The 22882-nt window shown below is 34.2% G+C and overlaps 1 protein-coding gene across 6 annotated transcripts in view; it reads left to right on the top strand.

The window, feature by feature from the left end:
* The first annotated feature begins 2818 nt into the window (after window positions 1–2818).
* Window positions 2819–22882, top strand: part of Mef2 (myocyte enhancer factor 2) — a 116604-nt gene continuing 96540 nt past the window's right edge. For all 6 annotated transcript variants that reach the window (XM_089650657.1, XM_089650654.1, XM_089650658.1 and 3 more), the window contains exon 1: window positions 2819–3429. The gene's annotated coding sequence lies outside the window, so the exon portion shown is untranslated. The remainder of the gene's footprint in view (window positions 3430–22882) is intronic.

Below are 22882 nucleotides of genomic sequence, written 5' to 3'. Positions count from 1 at the left end.
AATAATAATACACATATGTAATACATTATTATCAGAAGTAAAGTAGATGACGAGCGATATGCTGAAATAGGCTAAGCCATGATGCGTATAGCGTAGTGTGCCGCCTATATAATTCATTTTTAAATAAAAATTTATAAATTCTGCGTAAATATAACCATAATATTGTAATATTTAGGTATTATATATAGGGAGGTCTTTAAAACCTATATATCTATGTCTATAAAACTTAATATTGTAATATCTAGTGAGGTCTTTAAAACCGATATATCTATGTCTATAAAACTTAATATTGCAATATCTAGTGAGGTCTTTAAAACCGATATATCTATGTTTATAAAACTTAATATTGTAATATCTAGTGAGGTCTTTAAAACCGATATATCTATGTCTATAAAACATAATATTGTAATATCTAGTAAGGTCTTTAAAATCTATATATCTATGTCTATAAAACTTAATATTGTAATATCTAGTGAGGTCTTAAAAACCGATATATCTATGTCTATAAATCAAAATATTGTAATATCTAGTGAGGTCTTTAAAACCGATATATCTATGTCTATAAAACTTAATATTGCAATATCTAGTGAGGTCTTTAAAACCGATATATCTATGTTTATAAAACTTAATATTGTAATATCTAGTGAGGTCTTTAAAACCGATAAATCTATGTCTATAAAACATAATATTGTAATATCTAGTAAGGTCTTTAAAACCTATATATCTATGTCTATAAAACTTAATATTGCAATATCTAGTGAGGTCTTTAAAACCGATATATCTATGTCTATAAAACTTAATATTGCAATATCTAGTGAGGTCTTTAAAACCGATATATCTATGTTTATAAAACTTAATATTGTAATATCTAGTGAGGTCTTTAAAACCGATAAATCTATGTCTATAAAACATAATATTCTAATATCTAGTAAGGTCTTTAAAACCTATATATCTATGTCTATAAAACTTAATATTGTAATATCTAGTAAGGTCTTTAAAACCTATATATCTATGTCTATAAAACATGATATTGTAATATTTAGTGAGGTCTTTAAAAACCGATATACCTATGTCTATAAAACATAATATTGGAATATCTAGAAAATTATATTTAGGAAGATCTTTAAATCCTATAAAGCTATGTCTATAAAACATACATAATATTGTAATATCTAGGCATTATATCGTTATATCGAGTGAGGTCTCTAAAACCTATATATTTATGTCCATAAAACAAAAATAAGTAAATAGTAACCATAGAATAAAAAAAAATTTTAATGGAAACAAATGTGTGACTGACTTTGTACCTTTTGGTTCTAGAACGTTTAGCATGCGGTCTGTTTTGTATGGAAATAAAAGGCCTATATTTTGATCTAGAAACACGCCCACAAGGTACTTGTTGTGTTTTTCTTTATTCTTTGTTTGTAACTCTTTATTAGAGCATTAAATTAAAAAAATAAATGTATGGTTTATTGAAATTGGGAAAATGTAAAGCTTTGAAAATTGAGTGAGAATACGCAAAGGTTTTCACTTCCCGGAGCTTTGTGTTTGTGTAAAAAAACAGTATTGATTTTCACTTCTAAAAGAAAATTTCAAATGATAAATTGAACTTTCAAGGTGAATAATATTCACTTCGTTCAAACCTACGTAATTTCTTTTATAATTTGTTTTGTTGCCAAAAAAAGTTTTAAAATCTACTTCCAAAACTACATTTATGGACGGAGAAAAATAAGGACAGCTTTTAAAAATTCAAAATACTGTTAAAAATGTGACTGCATGACCATTTCCTAATAAAATTTTAGTCATTCAGAATATATCTGAACACGTGTTCAGATATACCTATATAATAAATATAACGGACGCTTTGCGATTATTTTTAAGATCGTGCTTTACTGATAGTTTGTCATGAAATTTGTGAAATCTTTTGTTATAGGCCTCCAGTCTCGTTTTTAACGGGAAAACGAATAATTTGACCAGGTTTTTAATAATTAACAATATTTCATATCAGTTAACTTTCTCCGTGCTTATAAATACTGTAGTTCTTGTAGTTTCGTTTTCCAACTATCAGTAAAGCACGTAACTATCGCGGGGGTAGGCACACACTCCTTGCTTCATTAACATTCATACATCGTCTCTTATTCACTCTTCTATTTTTCTGATTCTTGAAATGGCCATTCACTGGCTCACTTGATCGTGCCATGTCTTTCGACTTCTTTTGCCATTCACATTCGCATCGTATATTCTCCTTACACTCTTTTCTTCGTTCATTCGATCTATATTACCAAACCATCTAAGCGTCTCTTTCTCAATCTTACTCATTATGCTTACATCAATCGGCCTTGCATTATTTGCGAATCTCCACATTTCTCACACGATCAATGATTATGTTATTTATAACCAAATAAATAAGATATTATTAAATATAGGCCGGTTACTAAAATTTTCTTTAAAAAACTAAACTTTATAAATTGGACAATAATGAGATGAAAAACATTTGTCCGTTTGTAATAGAATGTAATTATTCACATTAAAATCCTTCTTTATCGCGTTAGTAATCCCTCACCCGAGAGGAGACCGGAGAACATGTTTCTTCAGTTCTTTCAGATTGTTCAGTTCCCTCCCGCCAGGTTTTCCCTCTGTCGCGCGCTTTCCTCTAAAAGCTGGCTGCTGGCGGCACTGAGTACTGGCGAGCAGCTGACGCGCGAGACGGCGCTAGCTGCCTCTCGCCCGCACCCCCCTCCCCGGCCGCCTACGTCACGCGCTATCGACCAATGGGCTGGCGGCTGCGGCGCTGTATCGCCTCCTCTCGCGCCGTAAACAGTAGCGACCGGCCGTCCCGCGTGAACGCATTCGTTTCAACATCTCCTGCGACTTGAAGCACTGCGTCTCCTCTCAGTACCATTAGTCGTAACTCGCGAGCAACTAACTCGTCTCTAGCTCGGTTCGTGGAGTCAAAGTGTGTGCCGCGCCGTTCTCGTGTCTCGCGCTCGGTCCAAAACTGCTACCGTTCTCATCGACATCTTATCTCCATCTTGTCACTTATCAGACATTCTCGGGTCGTCGTGGGCCAGTGATCCTCACTCTCTCTCGCCGATCCTCTCTGAGTTCCTTCCGAAGTTCGATCGAGGGTCTAGTCTCCGACGCCGGCGAACCTTCCACTGAGAAGTTCTCCCGCGCGATCTACCATCGTCCATTTTCCATCCGGTCCAGTTTTCCCGCGTTCTGTTGTTGTGTAGTGTACCTTCGTGAGTGTCCGAAGCCTCTAATTGTGTTAAAACTGAACTGTTGAAGAACTCTCGTGTTTATATTGGCCTGTGTTGAGATTGCCCGCCAACCGAGGAAGATCTTCGCCTGTATGTGGTGTGGGGTTCTGGTGTTGAGCTGAAACTTCCTCCAGCGACCTGCGGCCTAGGATGTTAGCTGTTCTCGGTGAGTTTCCTTACTCTGAGCTGTTTGTTTATCCTGTCACATAGTGGTGTGCGATGTGCGGTGTGCTACATAGAGTGAGCTGATATCTACGTGCTATACTGGTGTTGGAGTTATAGAGAGAGAACTTGCCATCTTATCAACTCGAGTGGTTTACCTGCGTGTAAGGTCCCCTATCGCATGCGGTGAAATGGCTCCTTATCATATCGGGCAATGTTTGCTAATAGATGCCGCAATTCGCAAAAAATATATCTCACTTTTACATGTATGTAAGTACCCGAAACTACCTCCACAACTGAAACACTTTAGCGTTGTTATACGCCGAACGGGATAAGGATAAATTGATGCGTTATTTTACGCTCCGGCGTAGCTTCAAGACCGGTGTAAACACCAAACAAGTCACAGCTACTCGGAACCAGTAGATGTAGTTACCCACCTAATTATGCAATTAAGTATTTTATGATAGTAAACATAAGACGTCTCTTGGGTTTCTAAGTAGCACTAGTTCCGTAACTAAATGCACGCTTAAATAAAATACATTTTATACGCCTATGAATATTTAATGTTTTCACTAAATCTTTTGTCACGGTGCCTCATTAAATCACTTTGCCCAATTTTATTTCCTCGTGGTTTCTGTGGTTCCAATGTCAACGATATTCCATTTGAATATTCATCTATAACCTCTTCGAAATGATAATAAATGGCCATGTGTGGGTTAGTTGAACTAACCTAGCTAGACTGAACAGAATTATATTAATTATTTATCTCGATCATATTATACTGATATTACGTAATTTAGATGTAAAAGAGACCTCCGTAATATGAAACAAACCTTGATTATACGTACAATCAATTGTGCGTCGAGTAAGAATGCTTAAAAGCCCTAATGAAATATGTAATAACACCGAGCCAAGAATCTGAGAAACCTTAAATATTTCATCAAAGGAGTCTGTTTGAATGGAAGCAATTTCAGCCTCTTTGAAGTTCAGAACAATCCGGAAAACACTGTTGAGTGTCTGTATTGAAGTATGCATATTGACTCACAGTGGCCAGTAAGCCAGCACCCATCAGCAATGACTAGTCATCGTCCCCTCTGGGAGACTTGCCAATATTCTACATGACGACAGTTCCTCCGCTTGAGATACATACCAGCTTCCCTGGACACGAGAGTAATCTAGAATCACGCGCAACCAACAAATTACTTGCAACAATTATTGCAAGTCTCCTCTCCAAATGTATCTCCGAACTTCTAAACTTAAAACAAATGGAGTTTTGTGCAAAATATATCTGATTTGCTGTAGTATTATTCATACGTGGAAGCCGATAAACTAACTGTGTCTGATAAAATATATCTGTTTTTATGTAATATGTAACTAATTATTCATGCGTGGAAACCGATAAACTAACTGTGTCTGATAAAATATGGTGACCGGATAAATCATCACAATGATAATTCATCACATCTTTAAAAAGTCTTGGGAAGTGATGAAACACAAACTTTATTAACTGGGTTAAGTAGGTTAGGTTAGGTTAGGTTAGATTGATTTTTTTTCATCGTTTCTAATGACTTTATATCACATTTTAAAAGTGTGTTGAATTGTCACTGTGTTGAGTTATCATGGAACCATAAAATATATCTGATTTGATCCTGTTTTTGAATAACTATACCTGATAAAGTGTGTCTGATTAGTCTCCAGTATTTATATAAATACACTTGTATTGAAACCGTCAAACTGACTATTGCTGCAAGTTGTCGTGACTAAAAACGGGCCATTTATATGCAAACTATAAACGAAAACAACATCAAACTATCGACACCTTGAAACACGCCGAATCTCGATGCGATTTTCTCAAACCCACGGATCAAAAATAATGAACTTTGTCAGTAGTAAGCGTTCAAAGATGATTTGAAAGGGAGATATGTAAATACGAATGTTAGAGGGAGCGCGCTATTATTAAAAAAAAAACTATAATAATTAAGCGAAAATGATGAAAATATTTAATAAAACACGACTCGTTTGATAGAGCAAAAATCTTTCTACAAATGCTTTGGTTGCATTTAAAGATACACTGAATTTTTAAATAACAGAACAAAACGTGTTTTTAATAATTTTTTCGGTGCTTACTGTGAGATTTTTTTCTATCGAGGGAATTTTATATAATTAACGTTAATATAGATATTATCTTACAAAATAATATACATATATTTGGAACTTAAAAACTTAAAGATTTAACGAGAAACTTGTAGCAATTGGGTATGCTGGATACGATAAAGTCTGTCGTGCATATTCATTAATGCACAGAAAAAAGATACTTTAGTTCAGTAGGATTACGTATAATTGTAGGTTAGCTCGAGTCCCCTATTAGCAGGCCGCATCGCCTCGGCAGAGGGCGGCAAGCTAAGCTCGGGCGGCGCACGGAACCCGCTATTTCCCACCCCCTTACTTAAAGTTCAAGGGCAGGAAAATACTGCAACGCAATTTTATGTTACGCAGTCACAGCGGTTCTTCCCAACACATTATTATTAATAATATTCAATAAGTTTGCTCTATTTTAAACTTGTGCATAATAACAAATATTGCAGTGATTATACTTTCCACGGAATACTATTTTTGTGGGGATTAAAGTAAATTATTTTTGTTTTATACCACTTATTTTTATTATCCTTAATGCCGCCAGAGTTTTGCTTGAGTCCTAGCTTCATCAAAATAATTTTTTTTTAACCTAAATAAAATTTTTGTTATTTAGGTTAGAATCCTGGAATATTCAAGTTATGCATTTTGTTGTTTGTATCCGACGGGAAATGAAGGATTTGGTCCTGTTTACATGTAAAATTTTACTTGAATTTATTGTAATAATAGGAATAATAGAATCTTAACTGGTTATTAACGATAATTCATTACACGTGCCATATTTAATTATTTTATAAAATAAGATTTAAATATGCTGAAATCTGCAGAATACCTGTTTGTTGTCTATGAAACGTTTTATTTATTTTTATTAATTTAATTAACAATCCGCTATCTTATCGTACAGCATTCAAAATAATAAACATTTGTGACGTAAGACAGTAAATTTGCATACTCGTGTGTACCTACTTAATTTCAATTTCGTTGGCTATTTCACAGTGCGCCCACAAAGTATAAGCAAATAAAATATTACTTTCCTTTAAATTTGTCAAATTTATTATATTATTTGCAGAAAAAAACACGTCTGAGCAAGGAATTGAGCCAGTTATATCATTTACTTATTAGTTATCTCATCAGTTTAATATTTTCCAGGTAATTTGACGCGATTCCAGATAGGCAGACGAGAACCATTTATTGTTAGTCCAGTTTGGATAGTAAAATATACGAGGAAAACCTTTTCCAATGTTTTATGTGAAACATGATAGGTCACCAATTAATTATTGTAGAAATGAGATCACTGAGGCGTATGTGTATTAAAACCATGTACGATTGTGTGAGAAATATGGAGATCCGCAAAGAATGCAAAAGGCTGATGTAAGCATGATGAATAAGATTAAAAAAGGGACGCTCAGATATTATGGGCATGTAGAGCGAAAGAACAAAGAAAGGAGAGTATATGACGCAAATGTGAATGATAGAAGAAGTCGAGGATGACCGTGGAAGATATGGCACGATCAAGTGAACCAGATACTTGAGTCGGACTTTATCGAGAGTCAGAATAATAGAAACATTTACACAGCATCTGCTTTAAATTTTCAGATCGCTTAGTCATTCATCATGAGCTATGAAGCTTTGAATAACCTAGTTGCGTGCTCCATTGTATTTAATGGAACTTAAAAATCGTTAAAATTGTTAAGTGTAATGTGTGGAGGATGCAATTTGTGGACAACCCGGTATCGGAGTAGTTGTTTCGGTGACTTTTCATCCGGCCAGTAGCTCACACTGTGCGGTGACCTTGCTCGAGCACACACCCTCCCCCTCCCGCCGCCTCCCCCCTCCCCAAACAACGAAACAATATAATAAACTCCACAGTCAATATTGGACAAGGCAACATCCAACATTCATCGGTAAGACAGAGCCAACGAGCCAACACAACACTCGACAACCAACATCGCTCCGGCGGACCATGGCCGTCACAGCTTTATCTGCGAATTACAATATTATTATGTTCATCTCTTATCTTGTCTTATCGCAATATATATCATCTCTGCAACGACGTGATTTGATAAGTCATGCGCGTCCAAGTACCCAGTTATTGTATTATTTATGTACTTGGGCGCATTTGAATATGGAACTCAATTCTGTATAATATGAATAATATTTTAGTGGAGAAACCTCATGTTTGATGTTCAAGTCGATATTAGTATTGTTCGTCTCTTTTATCCCGTATCATCTCTGTAGCGACGTGATGTGATAAGTTACACAGTATTGTATCACATGTGCGTTAAAGTACCTACTTACTTATTATTTGTATACTTGCATTTGAATACGATATTATTTACTCAATTCTGTAATATGAGTAATTATTGTACATAATTTTGTTTGATGTTTTAGTTGCTCTTTGTAGAGTATGTAACTGTTATTAAAAAAAGGAATGCCGCACAAGAGTCCCAATTGACTGAAACCAGTGGGATTATGGCATCCAGAATTTGCATGTGTTGTAAGGGCGGATGGAGTCGAAGGGAAAGGAGAAGGGGAAAATAAAATTTGGGAAATACCTGTGTATCTTTATTCATAGATTCGAAATTCAAAAAAAATGTATTGAAGGCCGTGCTTATGAAAAGTCACGAATATTCGAGATAAATCCACAACATTTCAGAACATCCTGGAATGTTGTAGGATGTTCGGAAATATCCCGGAACATCCCAGATCATAATGAACTAAAAACGGGATTACAGGCCTTTCCCTGATAAACTTTTAGTAAATTCGTAATCGTGACAATATATTGGTATCTTTAAATAGTATAAAACAAAGTCACTATCCGCGTCTATCTGTTTGTGCGCTTAGTTCTTCTAAAATATGCAACGGAATTTGATAGGTTTTCACTATCATTTAGAGAATTTCTTCCGTAAGGTTTATATATATAATAAATGGATAATATATATTGAAAGTAGAGAAAAGTCGAGCAACGTAAGCTAGTAATATATATTTTCTTCTCCTTTCATTTCAATTTGTGTTTGAAATAACTAAATCAGATTGAATTACATAAAAATAATATTGTTTTAATTGATAAACATAATGATACTCTAATCATTTTCTCTGATTGCATCATTGAATGTCGTAATCTTTTGCACGATAAAATTAATGATTATTGTATGCGAAACCAGTTAGAAATCATTTTTATTGCAAATTATTACCAAACAGATTCGACTGTTCTTACATCTATGCAAACACACTGATAAGGCCAGATTGACTTTTTTAAATGATAAATTTTATCATTTAAAAAAAATTGAGTTGGTTAATTGTTATTGTAGACTATTTCTTGTTTTTTTTTTAAACATGCTTAACAGTTTGGTCTTTTTATTACCATTACTTTATTTATGCCATTTTTTTATAAACTTCCGGAAGAATCATTTCTGTCGGAACAAAGGAAACTTACAACTTGTAATTTATTCATCACAGAATTTGAACAATTAATCAAATTTCAAAGTTGTAATTCATGTTCTGCATGGAGAAAAATGAGTACGACTTTTTTAATCAAGATACTGTTAAAAATGTGACTGCACTATCATTTCACACTAAACTGTTAGTCATTCAGAATATATCTGAACACGTGGTCATGCAGGTGCCCTTGTCCTAATAAATGTATTGGACAAGATGTGAAACGATTATTATTTTTAAGAACACGTGTTCCGGCTTGCTTTACTGATAATTTGTTATGAAATTTATCAAATCATTCGTTTTAGGCCTCCAGTCCCATTTTTAACAGTAAAACGAATAATTTTACCAGATTTTTAATAACTTAACAATATTTCACATCAGTAAATTTTCTCCGTGTGGGAAAGATAGTTCTATTTGAGTTTTGTTATTATTACATCATGGGCCGGTTGTTTCACAGTACACAGTACTTGGACAATAACAGAACTTGAATAGGACTTTCATATTTGATGAATTATTCAAATTTTGTGAAACAACTTGTCCTAATAATAATAATAATATTTGGATGACTTTTATAGCGCCGTTTTTGTGCAAAATCACATCAAGGGCGCTGTGTACAACTTCGAAATAACACAGGGCAAAGGGTATTTAAGGGGTGCAAGAAACCGTTTGTGGGAATCATATTCGGAATCGGACTGTACCGCTTTTCGTACCGTTACTCTCGTTTAAATCAAAGAGTAGTTCCAATAGATCTTTTAGTGGTAGAATCTTATAACTACGATAATAGTTAATAGTTGTTCAGTATCTATAAATATTACCGATTATCAATAACTATATTATTATCGTTGCCAATCCTCTACGCAGAGTTTTTAGAAATCAGACGTGTACAGTAATTTTCTTGTTTTGAAGGTCGAGTGTGCAAAATTTCGTCATAAAACTATAAATTTGTATTAAAAAATCCACCCCGGGACACTCTTTTTACATATAGAGAAGATCATAAAAACCGCAATTGGTGCAATGGTGAACTGAGTAAATAATAATATTTATTAAAAAAAACTAACGCTGCCTACACAATCTAAAAACATCCTGTTTCCATAAGTCTCTACAGTCCGAATCGGAAGAAGAATGCCTAGTGAGGAGGGCTGCGAATAAACTACTATATCTACTTAATGTATTTTACTACTGCTTAATGTATTACAACTGCTTAATGTATTTTAATAGTCATCGATAAAAAATAAAAACTTCGACGCTTCATAAAATGCTAAAGATCTGACATCTTCCTACTTCGATAGTTTCACAAAAAATACGTTTTTTTGTGTTAAGTAGTTGTTTTTGGCAAATAATATTTAATACACAACACAAAAAAATCATAAACGGTTCAGTATTTTATTTTTTTAATGTCTTAATATCGACCTCCATCACATAATAAATGTGTGTATACCTACCTACTACTTTTATCTACACGTCATATTAAATCCACACACGTGTATGTTACAGTATTAATACCATCTATTCTATTCTAGTAAAAATGTTAAAATAATCTATTGACCGGTTTTTATTACTCAAATGTAATAATAATAAATGTTTTATCCATATATTTTATTATTTTGGTGAAACGGTAAATAATTTATTAGGGTTTGAAAATATCATGATATTATATAAATAACATCATGTCGGATAAATAATATCTGTCTAGTGATATTAAACTTCTAGTAGGAAATAGACTTTATACAAAATCAAAGTAACCCTTTTGAGTTGTTATTGATAATTGCTCACAACTTGAACCGAAGTTGGTTTTTTAATGGCCTACAGGCTGTCATCAATGGTCAGGGATTTCCACCATATCAAGGGGAATGTATTTCGATGATGAATTCCAAACATACAACAAGGTGTTTTAACGGTCCCGGGGGAGTCTCGGCGAAGTTAAACACGGATAAACGCTGAAGTATCCCGTAAAAACAAAGATACCTACTAAATTATAAATATCATTCCTAGTACAAGCGAGAAACTAGTGAATCTACATCACATAGAGTATTTAAAAAAACTTGTTTTTTTCGATCCGAGCATTTTGATTAATTTTATTTTTACTTTATCCCCGATTTTTTGGAAACTAACTAACTAACTAACTAACCATCACGCCGTTTCCCCGCAGGGGTAGGCAGAGAGGACGGACCGCCAAACAACTCGGTCTTGGCACACACTTCTTGCCTCATTCACATTCATACATCGTCTCATACATACTCTTCTATTATTCTGACTCTTGACATGGCCCGACTCTAGTATCTGATTCACTTGATCGTGCCATGTCTTCCTCGGGCGTCCCCGACTTCTGCTACCATTCGCATTTGCATCATATATCCTCCTTACACTCCTATCTTCGCTCATTCGCTCTACATGCCCAAACCATCTAAGCGTCCCTTTCTTAATCTTACTCATTACGCTTACATCAGCCTTGCACTCTTTGCGGATCTCCACATTCCTCACACGATCAAACATGGTTTTACCACACATACGCCTCAGGGATCTCATTTCAACAGCATTCAATCTACTTTCATCCTTTCTTTGCCAGTTCCATGCCTCACTTCCATACATCAAGGTAGGTACCAGCACTCCGTTGTGGACTGCTAACTTCGCTTCTTTGGACAGTTTTTTGTTAGCGCCAACGGCGTTCAGTCCTCCATTAACGGAATTACCTGCATTTACCCTTCTTTCAATATCTCTGTCAGCCTTCCCATCTCTCGTAAACATACTTCCTAAATACACAAACTCATCCACCTGCTCCAAGTATTCCTCATTCACAATTATATTGCACACTGTTTTCGTACTCTCTCTTTCAAACACCATTACTTTAGACTTACTTACATTCATCATTAACTCATTCTTCATGCATACTTCGTTCATCCTAGACACGAGAGACTGTAGATCTTCTATACTATTAGCAATCAGCACCGCATCATCAGCATACAACAGGCAACATACTTTCAAATTATTCAAATTCGCGCCCAATCCCACCTCTTTCAATTCTTGCATACAATTATCCATGTATAGATTGAATAACCACGGTGACATTACGCAGCCTTGTTTAACACCTTTTGTGATATCAAACCACCCCGTAAAACCACCGTTTACCCTAACACATGCAACGCTTCCCTCATACAGAGACGCGATTGCCTGAGTCAGATATGTATTCACTCCATACTTGGACAACACCTTCCATAGCTTTTTCCTGTCGACTCGGTCGTATGCTTTTTGTAGATCTACAAAGGCACAGAAAAGTTTCTGGTTTTTTGCCAGAAACTTCTCAGTGAGCATACGCAATGTGGAAACTAAAGGGTTGAAAATCTTTCGGAGTCGTGTCTAAGCTTCGACACACTTTTTTGATCCCAAAAAATTCCAACTCGAAAACGAAAGGTGAGATTAAAAAAACATATATTTATTTATTTACATATATATATACGCCTAAAAAGGCTTTTACATAAAAGTGATACATGATTCAGTATACATAGGAGAATATCTGCATTATACAGGAGATACTGACTTATTTTCAGATTTTTAAGATTCACCAGTTTCCCGCTTGTACTACGAGTTTCCAGACACCGTATATAATATCGTGATAAATATATAATATCCGCGATTAACATGTATATTGTGATATATATCCGTGAAAAAATCGGGCGCATTTTGCACCCGTGTTCTAAAATTAATTATAAAAACACCCCAATATAATAGTACTTCCTTCTTCTTCTGGCGCTAGTATATTTAACAAGTTAGTTAATGTGAATGTTAGTTGTAAGTTTCTACATATGTAAATATATTTGTATATATAGTAGTCATAGGCCTTAGTCGTAAGTCACTAGTTTTGAGTCAGTAGTTCTAGTATTAACTATTTAACCCTTAAATGCACACTGTTGTAAAACTGCAACATACCGTTCAAACCACCTTTAACTCTTTGGTGTATACTTAATGCATGCCGTTTTAGAATTATCAAGTTCACGGTAATATATTTTATCGAGTGGCATCACCTTTTTTTTCTTTCGCGAATGTCAAATGTCACTTTTTCTTCAACAAAGTGAAGATTCTCGAAAATTGGTTGGAGGTTAGAATTACAGATTGGTTTTGCTGTTATTATTTTGATTTTCTTAGGTAAGTAGATACAATAATACAATACTTATATGTAATAACTCGTATTTTTCCGGTACACTTATTAGTTTGGAGAATTTTTTTTAGGTTTTTTTTTTTTTTCATACGTAAATTGTTCATATTATTTTTTATTAAATTCACGGTGTTGTAAATTTGCACCAATTTTTTTTAATCAAATATCATTAAAAAATTACAAATAAAATAAATTCTTTATATTTCCTTGCATATAATAATAATAATACCCGGATGACTTTTATAGCGCCGTTTTTGTGCAAAAACACCTCAAGGGCGCTGTACAAACTTATAATACATTTCTACAGTGTTATTACTTAACTATTTATGGAGAAAATATACAGTACAATACTTACCTGGTAGGTCACTTGAGATTAACACTTAATTAACATTATCTAATTGTTTATTGGCATTGGTTTATTGTTTATATGCATGTAAATATCTAAAAAATATATTTTTTTCAAGAAAATTTAATAAATCATGCATTTAAGGGTTAAGAAATATATCTGTACAGCGCCCTTGATGTGAGTTTTCACGAAAACTGCGATATATAAACTAGCCAAATATTATTATGATGTGATATGCGTGATATTATAATATATCGTTCGAACCCAGGTTTATTAGCATCGAGTCCAACATATATGAATCAGCTTACCGTTTTTTTAACGCAGGGTGGAGCAGATGTAGATATGAGCCATTCTCTTATAAGCAGGGCTTTAGAGCAAACCTGGGTCTAGAGCAGGGAGAAGTGGATCAATGGGCTTTTGCCCAGAACTAGGGCACATACCCATTCCCTGCTCCAGTTTTTTAAATCATAATTTTTTTTCAGCAAATGACTAAGGACGGGTTGTTTCACAGAATTTTAACAATTCATCAAATTTCAAAGTTGATGTTCAAGTTCTGGGAAGGTTCTATTCAAGCTCTGTTATTATATAATTATTGGCCAGTTGTTTTTAAAAAAATGAAATAATAACGGATTTTGAATAGAACCTTCACAGAACTTGAAAATCAAATTTGAAATTTGATGAATTGTTCAAATTCTTTGAAACAACCCGTAATAATAAATAATAACATATTTAAGACAAGACTTCGATGTTGCAATATTCTATTTTACATTATTAATAATCACGATGTTTAATAGATAATCGATAACTTCTAAATTAATTTTGATTGAGTGGTTAGAGGCGTTGTCCCGGTAAGACAAGGATCCTGGGTTCGATTCCCAGTTGAGATCGTTACTTTATTTTTATTTTTATATATCTTGTTCTGTTTATTGTTTAGATTTATTAGTATTATCTTCAATGTTATATTACCACGGAGAAAACTGATAAAAATATTGCTGATTTATGAAGAATATCTTCAAATTATTCGTAAACCGGTTAAAAACGGGATTTCAGACCATTAGCGAATGAATCAATGGGTATTTTTTAGTAAAATACCAATGTTTTGATATGATGTCAGAACACGTGTTCATAAAAATCTTGACATATTATTAAGACAAACGCAGGAGCACGAATACGCGCACCATATTATTACTAATTTACAAAAAAAAAATATCAGGAAGCGGCCTGCAGTCCCGTTTTTCACCGGATTATCAAAAATTTTAAGAGACTTTTAATAAATTAGTAATGCACATTTTCTACGCTCATTTGTGGTTATATATAACCTTCAAAATTTATTCTAATAAAAACGAATTAGTTTATTTATTTAAAAAATTGTATATTTTATTAAGTTTTATCAAAGCAAAAATTTGAAGCCATCATTATTTTGGTTCACTTCAAATCCCTGTTTCGAAGCATAGTCATGTCAAATTAGCCAGCACAATAAGCCATGCAAATAAGGATATATCCAACTGCATTATTGGTAACATACATACCACAAAACCACGTTATAAATTATTACAACCAATTGTCAGGAAGTATAAACAGAAATAGTTTGCAAAAAACAAATTTGTTGTTTTCCCAACAAAAAATATACAAGACCTACCTACTTCGCAGCGAAATCGATTGATCATTTAGTTTAAATTGTAGGCACTATGCATTTAAAAAAAATCAAGGCCATTTCTCCCTGCACAATCACATAGACTCCCGTACGTTCAGTTGTGAGATCTTATCAGTGTCTTGATAATAAGCCACAGACAATAATAATTATTTACATGGCATGTCCATTTAATAAACGCTGCGAGAAAACGTACGACGTTTAAATGTCGCTGAGTCGATTATTTTAACGACTTGAATTATGCGGAATGTGAACGTACACTTAAATTGTAAATATCTTAGTATCTACTTATAAGTTATACGTAATAATAAACAACAAAAAAACACTAAAATGTAGGTGAACCAATTTAAATATATTATGGATTGATTCTTTAAATTTGTATATAGATTTTATCTTCCTGGGTATTGCATATTTTTGGCTGTGCTTTGTTGTTCCTTGACCTTTGGACTGTACCTAGTATCTACATAGACAAGTTGGAACTTACATACTTATTGGGTCTTGTATTAGTATGAGACAAGTTTTTGTTGATTGTGGTTTTAGTATGTTTTGATCTTGCTGTTATTATGATGTAAACACCTAGAAATTGGCATGACTTTGGATTTACTGTGCCTTGATAGATAAAACATAAGAGTGACCACTTCAGCCTTGGTACACGTAATACGCTGTTGATATTTCGATACTAAGAAACTCATAGACCACTATAACATAATATCACATGATAAAGGCACGCAGTTATTTGCGGTCAGTAGTTGAGTGGACGAATGCAGCGGGTTCCCATCCAGGCTTTAATGCGAAGTTTAATGCTAAATCACTATTTTGATCAATCTTTATATATAACGAATTGGTGTATATTATGAATACCAAAAAATATGCTTTAGATAAATTGAAGGTTTTCCTATCGTTTTGCTTGGTAGAATACAAATAAAAAAATAAATTATTCAATAAAAAATATAAATGTAAACTACTAAAAAAAATATATTTTCAATAGAAATGTATGAAAGCGTAAAGGAAACAACTTTTAAAAAATACAGTATTATAGCTAAGATTATATCTGTGATGTATTGAAGTTTTTCCTATCGCTTCGCTTGAGTGGAATACAAATAAAATAAAAAATATAAATAACTACTAAAAAACATATTTTTTCAATAGAAATTTATGAACGCATAAAAGTAACATCTTTTAAAAAATACAGTATTATAGCTAAGATTATCTGTGACAGTTTCACTTGATTAACTTTTTTGCTTTTTTTAAAATTATTTACAAAACAAATAAAAACCAGTTTTGTGCTTGAAATCGAACGTTTCTAGACTCCGTTTGTCAAGCGATTTTACTGCCTATTACCTACATTATAAGGTATACCAAGAATATACACATTTTTGGCTTGTAGCTTTCTCTTAATTCCATTTTTATCTCTGCGAGTCCTCATTCACAACATCCATCCACAGTCCATCATTGCATTCACAACATTTTCCGCTTACGATGATGTTAGTTGGGTGGATTCAAATAATTTTAACCACGAAATGTAAAAAAAACTATTATTTAAAAATATTAATTATTTTGGCCGGTAATTATATATTTTTTACATTTAAATTGATGTTTAAAAGCATTGTAACTCACGATGGAAATGACGTAGAGAGCTTAAATAAAGTGGGGTAGTCTCGATACTTATATAGTTCATCGTTCGATAGTACTTTAGTACTTTATTGTACTAAGTAGAGTGTGATAAAGACCATTAAATCAGCATCATATGTATATGGTTAATTATTTCAAAAGAAAGAAACTTAACAGTATGCACGTAAACTGTAAAATACAGGTTTTCCAATAAGAGGTGTTATTTTGATATTAAAAAAAATGCCATTTTTTAATATAAATGATCGAATGTTTATTTCATTATAAAGATGAAGGTATCCCTTTAATAGTGAAAAATAACATCAGTCAAATGACCACCACGACCACGCCTACAGGACCATATCCTTTTCATGAAATTTTCCATAACCAAATCGCAAAGTGGCTGCCTTATGTCCTCGATAGCCTCACGAATTCCATCTTTGAGGTCTTGAATCGACGCTGGGCTGTTGGCGTAAACCTTCTCTTTCACGTGGCCCTAAAGGAAGAAGTCGCAAGGTGTTAAATCACAAGATCTTGGTGGCCAATTGTGATCACCTCTTCGAGAGATAACACGGTCTGGAAACTTTTCCCGTAAAAGATCAATGGTTTCGTTGCTTTTGTGGCACGTAGCGCCGTTTCGTTGAAATTAAACGTTGTCCAGATCAATACCATCCAATTCCGGCCATAAAAAATCATTAATCATCTCTCAATAAAAAATAACACCTCTTATTGGAAAACCCTATATATGATTTTTAAGTTGTACCCACGAGTCTTTGGCTACTGTGTTTGTCTTGTGAGATTGAGCTTTAAAAAAATCAGTTAACTCGCCGCGGACGGACTTCGAAGAATGCGCCAATAAGTCGAAAGTAACGGGCTTTTAAAAACTAAGTTCGCTTCGAATGTCGCTTATTTATTTATTTCGCGGAAATGAGTCGGCGATGTGCGATGTATACATTTTGTATGCGAGCCACAACATGACGTAATCACGCAGCCTGTTATGTAGGCACTAGGCTCACCATGGATTAATTCCTTAGTTATTATGGCTTTTAGTGTTTAGTTGTTGCATTGTTGGGTGTCTAGGGCTGCCATGTTTCCATAAAGAGAAATTTATAACCTACTCGAAAAATGGGACTCGTTAATTTTCAACCGAACAAATAAATAAAAAAATACCTGGCTTTCTTTTCCTGGTCCCTACTTCGAAAATTATAAAATTTGAAATTGTGGTTTTTATGGTTTTAAAAGGTTGCAGTCCAGTGAAATAAAACTCCGGTTGATAGTGTTTCAAATGAATATCTCGAACCTCATCATTTCCCAAATTTTATGTTCTCATCTCCTTCCCTTACCCCGTAACATACCCCAAATGTGCGTGCCATAGTCGCACTGGACAATGCGCATCTTTCGGCATCATAACCCATGGAGATGCCTCTAGAAAACCCATCAATTCTTGCCTGTTTTTTTTAATGTTAAATTGAATTGTTAGAGTCAAAATTGCTCCCGACCGTCTGGAGCCAGTAAGAATATAGAATCCACAATTGGGTATGTTGTGAGACTGACGGTAGTGGGGACGGGAAAGAGGAAGGTGGGGAAGTCTCGGGCTATTCAAATCTGGTCACAAAACACGGCCATTTCAAGCAACGTTTCAATTCTAAATGCTGGTTTTACACCAGGGCGATACTGAGTGTATCTTCCTTTGGAACTGGCCACAAAAATACAATATATTATAATATTAAATGAGTAAATTTGCCAAATAACACAAATTAATTAAATAAAATTTACTTGCGCACGCCGGGATTTGAACACGTGACCTCTGGCTTGCTAATCGAGAGCCTTGCCACTCAACCACGGAGGCCGTCAATTTCTCTTGCTGTCTCCCTATAGTCTCTAATGCCTAAGTATGCGGGATTTTACCTCACACAGTTGTCCCCTAAATTAATCTAAGCTTTTAACACACCTTAGTTCTGTAGGCTTATTACTATATTCTGTGTCCAGCACGTCCTTCTCAGCCATCCCATCTCAGTTGAATGATTCCTATTGTTAATGGCTCTTAAATGACACATTTCGTGGCTATAATTTGGGCCACAGATGTTAAAAACTAGGACGCATGGCAACTTTGCTTGTAGATGGTAACCCTGTTACATGCGGACCTAACAGGCAATAACATTTAACCCGCTTTTGTTAACTCGCTTGTCGTTAAAAACTCAGTTGAGGTGGTTGAAATATTGTCCAATAAATTATGTTTCATCAACGTTTTCTATTGTTTGGTTATGTTCGTTGACGCTTTAATATCGCGGAACATTATACTAGTGGATAATCGCAATCACTAGTTCATTACGAAATGTTTTATCAATATCATTATATTGTGGAAATACACCTAATTAAAATTATTATTCTTTATTTAATTATATTGACGATATGAATGGATTTTTTGAGATTAATACAGATAGGCCTTCAGATCTAAGTAAAAATAAATTGAACGATATAATTTATTTTGCAATTTTTTTTATTAATAATATTAGATCTTATAAATATGACTATGTGAGCGCACGCACTGCGGTTTTGGAATAGCTGTAAACGCCAAACCGCGTCCAAATACTCAGTTGTATTTCATGAAATAGAATGGCGTAAAATCGCCAACCGCAGTGCGTGTTTGTTCGCGGTTTGGCGTTCAAAACCGCTGCGTTTAATCGCAGTGCGTGCGCCCACTTAGGCGGATTTGTTTTTCACCGGTATACGCTTTTGTACTATAAGATAGATTATGTATCTTGTTCCTTACAGCATCACAAAATCCAGATTTGTTCTATAATATTATTTAGCTCAATGAGGTCAATGTGAAATCTCGCGAGAAAACCCTGTGTTACAAAATGATTATTTTTCCCTCCCTTAGTTTTTAAGTCGAGTCCTCTGGTCCTAGGGTAAAAATGATTTTTGATTGACTGTGTTTTAATTACCTATGCCTACACAGCTGCTTATATTAGTAAATATTAATTCCTGGTTTAAACAATGTAATTGGAATAATTTGCACCAGTCCAGACATATCTCTCCAGCTATCGCAGTACTCAGTTCATTGGTCGGTGTGACGAGCCTTGACCTAGCTGCCGATAAACCGACAACTACCGACAACTTGATTCTGTCACTCTCCTATTTATCCAGATAACACCCGTATAACAACACAAACACAACACCCAGCAATACGTCGCCTGTTGTTGTTATTATCCTTAGAGCCGACAAAATTCGCAATACGCGCATTTGAAAAGGATCGACTACCCGGACAAATGGTTTAAGGCGATACACTACGTCGTGTAATATTTTGAATCGAGCCGCTATCAATAACACACCTTACATAGATGGCGGTAAGGCTTAAATTCCCTCTTCACACTATCCACCCGTTTTGATTTATGCAAGAAAAAAACATGGCCAAAAAGTGCCTTTTATTTTATTTTGTGGATGTTGAGGCATAAATATTTAAATGTTTTTCGATCATTTTATAAATAACTTAATTTTCCACATTATACAATAAAATCATAACCGAAAATGGGTTCGTAAGAAGGAGATTTTGAACTTTAAAGCAGTTTTCATATGCCTATGCATTATTTTTTTCTGGGCTTATAAAAAGATTTATCTAAAAAATACTCGATTATTTCACAGGCTAGGATGTATTCTATTAACTATTTAACTAAAGCATTTGAAACATTTCTAGGCAACCAAATTTTCAAACCAAAAACACATGATTTTAAATTACTACGTAGTGCATCGCCTTAATTCGAAATCGACCTTCGAGTAAAACTTCCTCACAGAAAAGGATTTTTAGTATTATATTATAATTAAAAAACCTGTAAATGATCACTTATACAAAAAAAGATGTTTTGTCGCACTTTAGATGATTTTTCAATAACCGGAAAACCTGATAAAATTAATTTATCATATATGCGTCGCCACTCAAAATATTTAGCAACTAAGTGTGGCTGGATTGGGCTTTATATGGAACAATGAATTATTCACCTTGTAAAATACCACTTTCTGTTTTATTAAAACTACCGTAAACTCGTGATACACCGCGGGATATTAAGTATGATTGTAGGATTTCTGGAGCTGAAAGTATTTATATAATATTTGACTCAAGATCTCGTTTTTCAAAACTAATCTTGAATTCAATTTTATTTACAATATTATTTTTTTGTTGAAAATATAGAAAACCAATAGTAAACCTGAAAAATACTTAAAAAATTTAAACAAAAGATATACACATTTCGAGTATGGAGGTAGATACCCACTATCGCTTCTTTGAATGATTCTTCAGGCAAGCAGTTCCAATTTTGAAAATGTGACATTTAAATTTGAATTTATTTAATGTAAACATTTTCACGCAGGAATAATTAACATTTCACGCACAGACAAGCGAAATCAGTATTTTGTATGATAAAATAGAGTTATACTGATTGAATTTATTTTATTTTTATAATGAACAGCTACAAATTATTAGCTGCACACAGCACAAGTGATGATTATTTTTCATGAAATTATTATAATAATAAATGGTGGCTTTACAGGCCAATACAGTCGTTATGCCACTGCACATACCCCTAAAAATCCATAAAATTAGAGTAAACTGATATTTTCCCACACCGCCAGGGTTGGCGGGCCATGTGACTCTCATCCCCCATACAGGGGCGCCCCCGGAGCGCCTCCCCCACCGCGACCCGCTCCCCGCAGCCTCCCGCAGCGCTGGGTACCCCAAGGTCGCCCGGGCCCCAAGTCGGAGACAACACAACACACGTGTGGGCCATCTGCCTCCTGCGCGTTGGTTCGTCTTGGGGATGCTTACAGGTCACCGAACTGACTGAACTGATCTCGACAGATCACGAAACAAAGCAACAGTTTGTAACTTTGATGATTGCCAAATTCGATTCAAAGTCAAATATTAAAGGTATGGACGAAAGGATCGTAATCAAATGCCTGTAAGCTAAAAGATCGTGTACAAAAGATCGTATCTAAAATGATCGTAAATTATCATAACACAGACATTATTATTTGCAATCATTTACTTATTATTTGCCTACGATTATTTTGCTTACGATCATTTTGTTTACGATCATTTGATTACCATAATTTTGTTTACGATCATTTTACCTATGGCCAGACGAAAGGAGGTCTTAGTTTTTAGGAGGAACGGCTGCGCGGCCTCTTTTCATACAAAACTATATTTTGGATTTGAGGTTAAAATACCAAACCAATCTGAATAACTTAATTTAAAATAAAGGTGTAGAAAATATATAGTGCGGTTGTGAGCGACTTTAATTTTTGTTATTATGTTTATACTCTGAGTTTAGATTACTTTATTTTATCTTTTAACCGAGTGCAGAGATTACGTATGCGTGGTATCTAGTTGCGAGCTGGGATGTGAGAGAGGGATGAAGCTAATACATGGGCTTTTATACTGCTATAATATATATGTCTCGCTCTACACTAACGAAGTGAAACACCTGACTTTATTGTCTCACATTTGGGTTTCGAAGATCGAACCCCAATCAACTGCTTGGTAGGCAACTATTCTGACTATTACACCACCAACTATTTTAATAACGGCGGCATAAAATAGCTTTAAATAACCGACGGCTGTTAAAATATTACATTATAAGTAGGTACCTACTTTAGGCCTGTCTGAATCCTTCACACAACTGATTCCAATTTTGAAAATTTGAACGTGAATAATTTCACGTTTCAGGAATATTTCACTTCACAACTAGTATGTTTGATTGATATGCCATTAAAGAGTTTGATTTTTCATAACTTTTAGAGGCAATATTGGCAATTTAAAAAAAGTTTTTGGTAATTTTTATATAAATAAATCGGTCGTTTTATATTTAAATTTGCAAATCAAAATTTAAAAAAATATGTATTTGTTTTATTTATCATCATATTTATATCGTTACATACAATAATGATTGCAATACAACGCAAAGCAATTGAAAAACTTCATCAATTTAACGCGTGTTATTATTTGATGTATTTAGTTTGAAATTGTGAAAGTATGAACAAGGACATATTTTTTTGTACCAGTTAAATTAGCTAAATAGATCTGTTGTACTTTTGACTTCCTTGAAACGCTGTGAGCCCAGTGGCATTACCGCAAC

Source organism: Hesperophylax consimilis, chromosome 3 (assembly GCF_061612785.1).
Source record: "Hesperophylax consimilis isolate HC1 chromosome 3, BYU_Hcon_1.0, whole genome shotgun sequence".
NCBI classification, from domain to species: Eukaryota; Metazoa; Arthropoda; class Insecta; order Trichoptera; family Limnephilidae; genus Hesperophylax; species Hesperophylax consimilis.
Note: the sequence above shows the minus strand (reverse complement) of the source record. Positions and strands in the feature narration are given on the sequence as shown.